This window comes from Salvelinus fontinalis, chromosome 41 (genome assembly GCF_029448725.1).
Source record: "Salvelinus fontinalis isolate EN_2023a chromosome 41, ASM2944872v1, whole genome shotgun sequence".
Taxonomy (NCBI): Eukaryota; Metazoa; Chordata; class Actinopteri; order Salmoniformes; family Salmonidae; genus Salvelinus; species Salvelinus fontinalis.
In genome coordinates, this window is record NC_074705.1 from 19,717,534 (window position 1) to 19,731,409 (window position 13,876).

The window sequence follows — 13,876 nt, forward strand, 5'->3', positions numbered from 1 at the left end:
CCTCATCAGTAAAAAAGCTGACTAGCATAGCCTAGCATAGCGCCACAAGTAAATACTAGCATCTAAATATCATGAAATCACAAGTCCAAGACACCAGATGAAAGATACACATCTTGTGAATCCAGCCATCATTTCTGATTTTTAAAATGTTTTACAGGGAAGACACAATATGTATTTCTATTAGCTAACCACGATAGCAAAAGACCCAACTTTTTTTCTCCACCATTTTTTTACTGCATAGGTAGCTATCACAAATTCGACCAAATAAAGATATAAATAGTCACTAACCAAGACACAACTTCATCAGATGACAGTCTGATAACATATTTATTGTATAGCATATGTTTTGTTCGAAAAATGTGAGTGGTCATACCTTCCTGTGGTATGAGGTATGAGTGGTCATACCTTCCTGTGTGGTGTCCCGTAATCAACAGGAGTTCCTATACCCCAAGGTGTCTCCCTCCCCATATTTACTGATACCATTCAATTCAATAATAAAAAAGACGATACAAGTAAAGGTTGTGTCTTGCAAAAATATCAGAGTGGTCAAACCTTCCTGTGAGGTGTCCCATATACAACAGGAGTTCCCTGATCCTGGTGCAGAATACTGGTTTCTACCTTCCCATATTGACTGATACCATTCAATTCGATAATAAAAAAAAGACAATACAAGTAAAAGTTGTGCCTAGTAAACATTTTCTATTACCAACGGCAGTTAGGATAGGTATTATCTGACACACAAACAGGTACTATGTTGAAGTTTGAACAGGTCAGATAAAACCTACCCAATTATGGTCTCCCCATCAAACGACTGAGGCAGCCGTGGAATAAGCATCTCTAGTCCATTTGTAGAAATTTGTCAGAGTTGAGGCAGAGTTCACCAGTGACAGATGAAATGAAAAGGGTGTTGCTATTACTGGACATTTGTGATGTACTGTATTATTAGTAATCACCTCATTGTGGATGTGTTGAGTGCCAGTTCTCTCTGCATCTCATGCCTCTTTGAAAACATACACACAGTCACTGTTCTATTACCAATGGCCGTTAGGGATACGTGATATCTGACACACAAGCATATAATATGTTGAAGTTAGAACAAGTTCTCCCCATCGACGACTGTTGGTGAGCATACAAGAGGTGAGACTGGAGGTGAGGGCTTTGCCAGAGCCTCAGTGATGGGCATATCAGCAGTAGATCAGCTCCTGGCCCCTCCTCACAGATACTGGTCAGTCACACACTCACACACAGAGCACTGGTTATGATTAGATTGGTGCAACCAAACTGATTGATGGGTTCAACTTTCTATTTCCCTTCAGATGTCATCAAATGTGATGTGAAATAGAATGGTGAACACAGCGACCAGGCTGGTTCCACCATGCTAGGTTGTGCCCTGGACATTGTATGCGTCTAAGAAGTAGAGAATAAGCAAAATTAGACTGTTTCTGACTCATATCAATGCCACATAAGCCATTTTCAACGGGATTCGATGGTTTTTAGGTGAAGATACTCTTTAACTCTTGCACAGAATACAACATAGCTGATGCGATTTCACAATTTCTGATCACTTTCTTTCTCTGGCCTCCATTGATTTATTCACCCTAATTCTGGACATCCTACAAGGGTAAAAACTCCAATAACTTCTGAATGGATTATGATAAAGATATGACAATTGGACTATTGCTTTTCTTAGATTATTATTTTACCCATTGGACAAATTATGCATTTTTGATTGGACACCCTACATTTAGGCTTGTCACCTACAGTTGGTAGCAGAGGGGATGAGAAACAACACTAGTGACCATTGTAATCATTGTGGGGCTGGGATTACAGATGGAAAAAATGAATGAGTCAGCGAAGGAGAGCGAATGAGAACGGTAGTGAAAGTGAGAAAGAGGGGGGGGGGGGGGGGGGGGTTACATTTTAAGTGTGTATTAAGTGTTTATGAAGTATATGACACATTACTCTGGAGCTGTGCTTTGCAAGGGGGAGAAGAAGAGGGGAATATAGAAAGGAGGACAAGAGGGAGGAGAAGAGAGTAGAAAGAACAGAACAGGATGGTCTGACCTGCTGTGTTCAGCGAAACACACACTCCACCAGAGCAAAGAGCAGACCCTTCATTCCCAGTGGAGACTGATAACAGTTGTGACTATTCCCCATCACCCAGTGCTGAATGTGGGTGTGGTGTGGCGCTGAGCCATGACTGAGCCCTGGTGGTGTACGTGGGTGTGCCTGGGACAACCCTGAGGTGGTGGATTGTATTATGAGTTTAGATGAAGGCCACTGTGAACCCCTGACCCGAGAAGGCTATAGCTACAGTATACTGTATACCTCAGGTCCAAAACATTTTCACAGGGATCCACCCAGCTTCAGCCACATGTACACATACAGACACACACACAGACTAGCCAAATTGTGTGTGTGTGTCTGTGTGTGTGTGTGTGTGTGTGTGTGTGTGTGTGTGTGTGTGTGTGTGTGTGTGTGTGTGTGTGTGTGTGTGTGTGTGTGTGTGTGTGTGTGTGTGTGTGTGTGTGTGTGTGCGCGTGCGCGTGTGTGACACTGCAGAGAGTTGTGATCGGACCCTAAAGGAGGAGTGGAGGTGTGAGGTGATAATGCAGGAAAAATCTGCTGTTTGTTCTACACACTCCCACTGGTTGGCTACAAACTCCCATAACTCCCCAAAGACACACAGTGTCAGCTTACTCACTCTCCCACCTTTGATAGTAATAGCCTGAGAACCACTTGGGGGCGATTAGGAGCAAAACAACTCAGTTACTGTTTTTATTGGTCATCTGGCGAATGTCGGCCACATTCTCTGTTCATGATAGCCCCCCCACCCACATCTCTCTCTCTCTTTCTCCTCCTCTTTTTCTCCTCCTCTCTCCTATCTGCAGTATAATGCCAGACTGACTTTAACAGGCTGCAGCTGTTCACTCTCCAGGAAACTCCAGGGAGACTGAGCCCATGGAGGTGGGAACGACGCACGTTCTCCCTGGGGAACGTCAACGCAGCCGTCAACAGGGTCTCTGCTCCTACTGCGGGGAGTCGGACAATCCCAGGAACACCTGTCCCAGAAGGAGAACCAGGAAGCAACAGGCCGAGGAGCGCTCCTGCACCTTCCCAGGTAGGCGTGGAAGTTCCTTGCTCCTCTCTGTCCACCCAGTCCGTCCTCCTCCCTGTCACCTTCCCTGACTATCCTGGCCCCCCACTGAGTCCTGCCCTAGTGGACTCAGGTGCTGCAGGCAATTTCCTAGACGGGTCAGTGGCCTTATCATTATGCATTCCTCTAGTCCGTTTACAACTCCCTATCCCAGTCCTTGCCCTAGACAACCGTCCCGTAGGAACAGGACTGGTGCGCCAGACCACGATTCCCATTTCCCTCACAGTTGCTCACAACCACCATGAACGCATCACTTTCCTCATCTTAGACTCTCCTGCACACCCCGTAGTTTTAGGTTTCCCCTGGCTACAGTTGCATAACCCCAGTATATCGTGGACAGAGAGGAGGTTGTTGGGTTGGTCACAGGAGTGTCAGGTGAGGTGTCTCTGTCTCAATCTGTGCCACCTCCGTGAAAAGTCCGGAGCAGGCCACCCATATCCCTATCCCGGAAGAGTACCGGCACCTACAGGTGGCCTTTTCGAAGACTCGTGCCACGTGCCTGCCCCCTCATCTCCCTCTCATCGACCTCTTGTCTGGTGCTACCCTCCCGCAGGGGCACATCTACCCTCTCTCGCATGCATAGATCTATGCCATGGAGGCCTACGTCCAGGGGGCTGCTGGCCCAAGGATTCATCCGTCCGTCCACCTCTCTGGCCGCCTCCAGCTTCCTTTTCATGAAGAAGAAGGAGGGTGGTCTCCAACCCTGTATCGATTACCGGACACTGAATAAGGCTACTGTTAAATTCAGTTATCCCTTGCTTCTCATATCGACTGTGATCGAACCGATGCACAGTGCTAAGTACTTTACTAAATTGGATTTACGCAGGGCCTACAATCTGGTGTGAATCAGAGAGGGGGATGAATGGAAGACCGCCTTCTGCACCAGCATCGAGCACTATGAATACAGGGTAATGCCCTACGGCCTGACAAATGCACCCTCTGTGTTTCAAGCATTCATTAACGAGGTGTTAAGAGACATGCTGGGTCATTGTGTAGTGATGTACATAGACAACATCTTGGTGTACTCCACTATACGCGAGCAACATGTCTCTCATGTCAGGTCCATCTTGGAGAGGCTGATAGGGCATCACTTGTACGCCAAGGCGGAGAAGTGCCCTTTCTACCAGCAGGCGGTCTCCTTCCTGGGCTATCGGATATCCATCGTGGGAGTGGAGATGGAAGAGCAGAGGGTCAGTGCAGTATGGTTGTGGCCTGTTTCATCCAACATCAAGCTGGTGCAGCGCTTCCTTGGTTTTGCCAACTATTTCAGGCGCTTCATTAGGGGTTTCAGCACAGTGGTGGCCCCTCTCACCTCCCTCCTGAAAGGAGGTCCTCGACAGCTGTGCTGGACTGGTGAGGCCAAAGAAGCCTTCCATGCGCTCAAGGAACATTTAACTAACGCACCTGTTCTGGTTCATCCTGACCCATCTCTGCCCTTCATCGTGGAGGTGGACGCCTCCGAGGTTAGAGTAGGGACTGTTCTCTCCCAACGCACAGAATCGCCACCTAAACTCCATCCATGCGCCTTCTACTCATCGAGCCCTACAGGAGCCCTCACCTTCCCACTGTCCTGAGGGGCGTATCTACGTGCCCTCTGATGTGCGGGACCGTCTCCTCGCCTAGGCACACACAGCACGTGTGTCGGGGCACCCGGGTATAGCGCGTACTATCGACTGTCTCTCCGCCAAGTACTGGTGGACCACCTTGGCCCTGGACGTCCAGGTTTATGTCTCTTTCTGATCCACCTGCGCACAGAGCAAGACACCTAGACACCTCCCTATGGCAAACTCCACCTGCTGCCGGTTCCACAATGACCCTGGTCCCATCTCTCCAACTTTGTCACAGACCTTCCCCCTTTGGATGGGCACACCACCATTCTAGTCATTGTGGACCAGTTTTCCAACGCCTGACGTTTGATTCCTCTGCCTGGTATACCTACGGCCCTGCAGACCGCGGAGGCTCTCTTCTCTTACGTCTTCCGGCACTTCGGGATCCTGGAAGATATCGTGTCTGACCGTGGTCCTCAGTTCACCTCCCGTGTCTGGAAGGCCTTCATGGAACGACTGGGGGTTACGGTCTGCCTCACCTCCGGGTACCAGCCCCAATCAAATTGGCAGGTGGAAAGGGTATATCAGGAACTGGGTAGGTACCTTTGTAGTTACTGTAAGGACCGGCCGGGGGAGTGGGTTGCGTTTCTGCCTTAGGCAGAATACACACAAAACTTCCTCCATCACTCCTCCATTAACCTCATACCCTTTCAGTGTGTTCCAGTCTATCAGCCAGCCCTTGCATCCTGGCATCAGAGTCAGATCGAGGCTCCAGCGGTGGATGATTGGTTCCGGCATACCGAGGAGGTATGGAACACTATGCACACCCATCTCCAGCGCGTCGTCCTCCAGCAGAAGGCACAGGCCGACCGTCACCTCAATGTGGCCCCAGTCTTTCAACTCCGGTAATAGGGTCTAGCTTTCTACGAAAGGCCTGTCCCTCCACCTGCCCTGCCGGAAGCTGAGACAGAAGAGCGGTGCTGGGTTCCGGCGCAGGACGTCCTGGATCGTTCTTTCATTCGGGACTTCCACAGGCGTTGTCCCGACCGACCGACCGGCCCGCACCGTGTCTCTGGGGTTGTCCCCAAGGTCGGCAGGGGGGGGGGGGGGGGGTTTACTGTCACACCAGCCTTTGCTTTGGCTCCCCCACTTGTCCAGCTCAGGGTCAGGCCTTCTAGCTGCTGCCAAACCTACTGCTGGAAAACACCTTACACTCATCATCAACCCCGGACTTGTCTCGTCATCATTACACACACCTGGTTCCAATCCCCAATCTATCACTGTATATATACTCCCTCTGCCATTTGTATTTGTCGGTCTTTGTAAATATTACTTGTTTTCCTTAGAGTAATCTCTCCTAATATTTCCTGAGTACTTTATTTTTTGCGCTTTGGTTTTGTCCTGTGCCTTTTTGTTTTTGAGTATTTTTTTTATTTCACCTTTATATTACCAGGTAAGCTAGTTGAGAACAAGTTCTCATTTACAACTGCGACCTGGCCAAGATAAAGCAAAGCAATGTGACACAAACAACAACACAGAGTTACACATGGCATAAACAAGCATACAGTCAAGAACACCAAAGGGAAAAAAAGAAAGTCTATATACAGTGTGTGCAAATGGCGTGAGGAGGTAAGGCAATAAATAGGTGTGAAGTGAAGTGAAGTAATTACAATTTTGCAAATTAACACTGGAGTGATAGATGAGCAGATGGTGATGTGCAATTAGAAATACAGGTGTGCAAAATAGCAGAAAAGTAAATAAAAACAGGATGGGGATGAGGTAGGTAGATTGGGGGGTGTCACGACTTCCGCCAAAGTCGGCTCCTCTCCTTGTTCGGGCAGCATTCGGCGATTGACGTCACCGGCTTTCTAGCCATCGCCGCTCCATTTTTCATATGTCCATTTGTTTTGTCTTGTTCCATACACACCTGGTTTTCATTCCCCAATCAATCTACATGTATTTAGTCCTCTGTTCCCCATCATGTCTTTGTGTGTAATTGTTCATTGTTAACGGTGTATGTTCACGCGCGATACTTTTATAGTTTATGTTGGGTGTTTTTGGGCACGTATGTCATTTTTTGTGCTTATTGTTGAATGGAATAAAAGTGCTCCTGTTTATTCTACTCTGCTCTCCTGCACCTGACTTCGCCTTACACAGCCTTAACAGGTGGGCTATTTAAAGATGGGCTATGTACAGCTGCAGCGATCGGTTAGCTGCTCAGATAGCTGATGTTTAAAGTTAGTGAGGGAAATATAAGTCTCCAACTTCAGCGATTTTTGAAATTCGTTCCAGTCATTGGCAGCAGAGAACTGGAAGGAAAGGCGGCCAAAGGGGATGTTGGCTTTGGGGATGACCAGTGAGATATACCTGCTGGAGCGCGTGCTACGGGTGGGTGTTGCTTTCGTGACCAGTGAGCTGAGATAAGGCGGAGCTTTACCTAGCATAGACTTATAGATGACATGGAGCCAGTGGGTCTGGAGACGAATATATAATTTGAGCACCACAGGGGTTGGGTTTAGTCCCGCTTTGTTCTATGGTGCTTAAATAAATTCAGTAGTTCTAAACCTACGACTACCTCCTGCCTACTCCTCTCTACACCAGTGACAACATCCATTTTAGTGAGCATTTATCCAAGATAATCCATCCCCCTGACAGGTGTGGCATATCAAGTAGCTGATTAAAAAGCATGATCATTACACAGGCACACCTTGTGCTGGGGACAATAGAAGACTATAATTTTCAGTTTTGTCTCAAGTTTTGATGGAGCGTGCAGTTGGCATACTGACTGCAGGAATGTCCACCAGAGCTGTTTCCAGATAATTGAATGTTCATTTCTCTACTTCGTTTTAGAGAATTTGGAAATAGGTCCAAACGGCCTCACAACCACAGACCACCTGTAATGGATTATTGAGCGAGGGGTTTGCTGATGTCAACGTTGTGAGCAGACTGCCACGTGGTGGCGGTGGGGTTGTTGAATACTATGACAAGGTCCTGAGGCCCGTTGTGAGGCCCATTTTTTAAAGATATCTGTGACCAACAGATGCATACCTGTATTCCTAGTCATGTGAAATCCATAGATTAAGGCCTAATTCATTTATTTCAATTGACTGATTTCCTCATATGAACTGTAACTCAGTTGTACTGTAAAATCAATGAAATCTCTGCATGTTGTGTTTATATTATTCTTCAGTATGTTTAGGGAAAATGGGAAACAGCAGAACACATTTTATAGAAAAGGTTTTATGTCTAGTTCCTCGTTTAGAGCACATGGAGACAGGGTGTTGAGGAAATGTATCCAAAAGGACTCTCGTCTCAGCAGTAAATTTTTCTATATCCCCCCCACCCCCCCACACACACACTCTTCAATTTACAGTAGCTTTTAAAGTGAAAACATACCACGCTATTGTTTGAGGAGAGTGCTCAGTTATGTACTTGAAAATATATACATTGACCAATTAGGCACATTTGGGGAGACTTGATACAACATTTTGAACATAAATGTAAGGGTTCATTGGATCAGTCTAAAACTTCGCACATACACTGCTGCCAACTAGTGGCCAATGTAACAGTATAACTTTAGTACCGTCCCCTCGCCCCGACACGGGCGCGAACCAGGGACCCTCTGCACACATCAACAACTGACACCCACGAAGCGTCGTTACCCATCGCTCCACAAAAGCCGCGGCCCTTGCAGAGCAAGGGGCAATACTACTAATAGGTTTCAGAGTAAGTGACGTAACTGATTGAAACGCTACTAGCGCGTACCCGCTAACTAGCTAGCCATTTCACATCCGTTACACTCACCACCCTTTCAACCTCCTCCTTTTCCGCAGCAACCAGTGATCCGGGTCACGGCACCAATGTAACAGTATAACTTTAGTACCGTCCCCTCGCCCCGACACGGGCGCGAACCAGGGACCCTCTGCACACATCAACAACTGACACCCACGAAGCGTCGTTACCCATCGCTCCACAAAAGCCGCGGCCCTTGCAGAGCAAGGGGCAACACTACTAATAGGTTTCAGAGTAAGTGACGTAACTGATTGAAACACTACTAGCGCGTACCCGCTAACTAGCTAGCCATTTGACATCCGTTACACCAACATCTAAATTGGGCCTAAACCGGAATAATACATTGTGGCCTTTCTCTTGCATTTCAAAGATGATGGAACAAAAAAAATGCATGATTTTTCTTTGTATTATCCTTTACCAGATCTAATGTGTTATATTCTCGTACATTAAATTCACATTTCCACAGTGTTTCCTTTCAAATGTTATCAAGAATATGCATATTCTTGCTTCAGGTCCTGAGCTACAGGCAGTTAGATTTGGGTATATCATTTTAGGCAAAAATTTTAAAAAAGTCCGATCCCTAAGAGGTTGAGGAGGCGGAACACACCTCAATTCAAACTGTTGTTAGAAAATCATTTGAAATTGACGATTTGAAACATGGCCTTTAGATAATTAGCAGGCAGCGTGCCTTGGTTTGAGGGCAGCGTGGGTTAACTATCCTGTTGCGTAACAATCACATTTTGGAACACTGAGTGCATTCTGACATAACACGCATTAAAAAAAAACTAATACTGAGTAATTGTTAAAGATATTTGAAACTCAGGTAGGAAAAGGTAAAAAATAAGAACCACCAGTCCGAAGGATACAGACAGCTGAAGAGACATAGACATGCAGAAAAATTGGTTTAAAAAAAATATATTGTTTTACATGGAATGAAGCATACTGATTACAGCTCTAGATTGCAGGAAAAAAGCTGTTTCAGGTGTTTGAAAAATACAAAATTCTCCAACCACCCCAAGCTATCCTTATTTACTTTGTGCCCCCTCAGATTTTTGGGGTGCCTGACACCCCTTATAATGACCATCGATAGATTCAATAAACCTTCAATATAAAACTAGCATTTTACTCCTCTGTACCAAATGTTACATTACATCCTCAGTTACACTGTGGTGTTTCACTGAAGAAAAGAAATCCTTTGAAATATTTTGATTACTGGTCGGTTAACAATAGTCGCCCCATAAAATACAACTTGAGTCACGTGAGAAAAGTGGGTAACTGGGTAACAGCAAAGTATGCAGTCAGTCAGAACATGCTGCACTGTATTAGCCAACAACAAAGCTAGCGATAGCCTCTTGACGCTTTGGCTGAGGGATGAAGGAGAACAATACTGCCAGTTGCCTAAGCTGGGCTAATCCTCGCTCATAAAGTTGTCAGTCAGACTTCTGAGGGAGAGCTGGAGGGGAATCAAAGTCTCAAAGATCTGAGCATACAGAGTTGGTTTTGTACCCATTAGCTTTAGTGCTAGAGGGAGCACTGCATAGGCGGCTCCAGTTCTGTTGGCTTTAAAGTCAATTAAATGTCCCTATCTTTGCTCGCATGACGAAGCAAGGACTACAGTATTTTGGTCAAATCATGACACAGAAATGACAGAGAAATAACACAACATATTATTTTCAACATAGCCAATGCATGTGATGACTGGTGATATTTGATGCAATAATAGGCATTTATTACTTGTACATCTTCTAACTAACTGAGATCCTCACAGCTGGCCCATCCACTATGGAGAGGGAGTTTGTGATGTGCTGTCATAGACACCGAACGCACACATGCATAAAGGGTCAGTATGGTATATGTCTGCCCTCGGCTCCCCTTTTCAGACACGCCTTCTATGGTCACTGATAAGGTATCTTCTATGCTATGTCAGTTTAAAAAACATTACATTTTTGTACTGATGCCGAATTCCCCCCTTATGACTCATCCATACCAGGCTATACTTAGATATAGTCTAACAGGAAATGTATGGAGTAAAAGTTCAAGACCAATTGGTTGTGATTTGTGCTATACTGTGTAAGCTCCCTTGACACTTGCCTCTTGAGTTATACTTGGTACGCACCTGTACTGGGCTTGTACTGGGGAATTCAGTGATTATCAAAATACAGCCAAAGAAGACAGTATTAATACCCAGAGAGAATCAGATCTTCAGGGATGGTGAGCAAACACTAATCGGTGCTCCGAGTTGTAGGGAGTTTTCTAAGATGTCTGCCCACACACACGTTCACCTTGTGATTGTGTTATCCTGAGATAAAGTGGGATGAATCCTACATAGCTATGGTTCCTATCAAGAAGCTAGTTTCAACGTTGTTATGAAGAGGCCCACCTTTCTAACACTGGATTCGGCAACGGATAATAACCAGTAAGGTTAATGACATTAAAAACAAACACTTGCAAAGCATGCTGGGTATTATTCCAATAAGCTCTGCTCCCACACAAATAGAAATGTGGTCGGTCCAGGAACAGATCCAAATCTGAAAGAATGAAAGACGTCTAGGCTACAGTGCATTCGGAAAGTATTCAGACCCCTTGACCTTTTCCACATTTTGTTAAGTTACATCCTTATTCTAAAATAGATTTAACTGTTTTCCCCCCCTCATTAATCTACACACAATACCTGATAATGACAAAGCAAAAACAGGTTTTAAGAATTTCTTGCAAATGTTTTAAAAATGAAAAACAGAAATATTACATTTACATAAGTATTTGGGATGGTGCCAGGTTTCCTCCAAATGTGAGGCTTGGCATTCAGGCCAAAGAGTTCAATCTTGGTTTCACCAGAACAGAGAATCTTGTTTCTCATGGTATGAGAGTCCTTTAGGTGCCTTTTGGCAAACTCCAAGCAGGCTGTCATGTGCCTTTTACTGAAGAGTGACTTCCGTTTGGCCACTCTACCATAAAGGCCTGATTGGTGGAGTGCTGCAGAGATGTTTTTTTTGTCTGGAAGGTTCTCCCATCTCCACAGAGGAACTCTGGAGCTCTCTCAGAGTGACTATCGGTTCTTTGTCACTTCCCTGACCAAGGCCCTTCTCCACCGATTGCTCAGTTTGACCAGGCGGTAAGAGTCTTGGTGGTTCCAATCTTCATCCATTTAAGAATGATAGAGGCCACTGTGTTAATGGGAACCTTCAATGCTGCAGACATTTTTTGATACCCTTCCCCAGATTTGTGCCTCGACACAATCCTGTCTCTGAGGACAATTCCTTCGATCTCATGGCTTGGTTTTCGCTCTGACATCTGCGGGACCTTACATAGACAGGTGTGTGCCTTTCCAAATCATGTCCAATCAATTAAATTTAACACAGGTGGACTCCAATCAAGTTTTAGAAACATCTCAAGGATAATCAATAGAAACAGGATGCGCCTGAGCTCAATTTCGAGTCTCATAGCAAATGGTCTGAATACTTAAAAATGTTAATACATTTGCAAAGATTTCTAAAAACCTTTTTTCGCTTTGTCATTGTGGGGAATTGTGTGAAGATTGATGAGGGAAAAAAATATTTAATCAATTTTAGAATAAGGCTGTAACGTAAGAAAATATGGAAAATGGAACCGGTCTGAAAACTTTCCAAATGCACTGCATGTTTCACAATTTTGAACATCACAGTACAGCAGGGCACAGTTTAGTACAGTAAAGCACAGTAGAACACAGAAGAGTATGGTACAGTACAATATGGCACGTTACAGGGCAGTAGAGTTTTATTCAGTAGAGTACAGTACATTACAGTAAAGTAGAGTTTAATTTATTAGAGTGGAGTACAGTAAAGTACAGTACAGCAGAGAACAGTATAGTTTTTCAGTAGCGTGGAGTACAGTATTGTACAGTGCAGTACAGTAGAGTTTAATTCAGTAGAGTACATTAGATTACAGTACAATAGAGTACAGTACAATAGAGTACAGTATAGTTTAATTCAGTAGAGTAGAGTACTGTACAGTTTAGTTAAGTACACTATACTTTGCTTTACTGTACTCTAGTGTGCTGTATTGTATTGTACTGTACTATACTCTACTTTTCTTTTCTGTACTCTGTACTATAATGTACTGTACTCTGCTGTGATCTTCTGTGCTGTACTGTGAAATCCAAATTTGTGAAACATAGGCTACAGTTCATGCAGTTTTTGTGTTCTGATCATGGAGGTCTGATTATGGAATTCTGAACACATCATACATCTACACCTACATTTGAATGTGTCTACTGTGTCCACATTGTGTCCAGATTCCTTTTCCCTGCGATATATTCAAATACCAGTATGCATTCTGAAAACGGTGGAACAGGCTAAATCTGATAATATCACAACAACAACTTGATGGCAGTAGCTACTGTAGCTAAATAGCCGGTTAACCTCTAACTAGCCAGCAAGCTAGCTAGCTAGCAAAGTGAAAGGGATTGCAAACAGGTTAGCATAACTCTAGCCAAAAAAATATTTTCCTAATAAGCTAGCCGGCTAGCATTTATGAAGCCAGCAAACATATTCCTCAAAAACTAGGAACGTATTTCCTCCAATGTTTAAGGAAAAAAGATTCCTTTCGCTCCCAAAATACATGTTTTCTGGAGACTCGTGGGCAGACTGCTGATGATGCCACCCACTGTATGTGATTTCGGTGGAGAAATCAGCACACAATGTGTCACTGACCACCTCCTGAAGTGGCCAGCCAGATCTGAACAAAATCCGACCACATTGCGACTTTCGTGCATCTAGACTGTCTTTTCCACGCAATCTTCGTACTGAAATAGAAGAAGTTGAATGTAAGTGTCAAGTGCAGAAACACAGCCATGGACGTTTATGATTGGTTCTGAACCAATTATAGAAGTCTATGTTTAAGCTAAATCAAGGTCGGTTCGGACCAAATCTGAACATCTACATTATGTTTGGGCCAAATACAGTTGAAGTCGGAAGTTTACATACACTTAGGTTGGAGTCATTAAAACTCGTTTTTCAACCACTCTACACATTTTTTGTTAACAAACTATAGTTTTGGCAAGTCGGTTAGGACATCTACTTTATGCATGACAAAAGTAATTTTTACAACAATTGTTTACAGACAGATTATTTCACTTGTAATTCACTGTATCACAATTCCAGTGGGTCAGACGTTTACATACATTAAGTTGACTGTGCCTTTAAACAGCTTGGAAAATTAAAAAAAATTATGTCATGGCTTTAGTAGCTTCTGATAGGCTAATTGACATCATTTGAGTCAATTGTAGGTGTACCTGGGGATGTATTTCAAGGCCCACCTTCAAACTCAGTGCCTCTTTGCTTGACATTATAGGAAAATCAAAAGAAATCAGCCAAGACCTCAGAAAAAAAATTATGACCTCCAC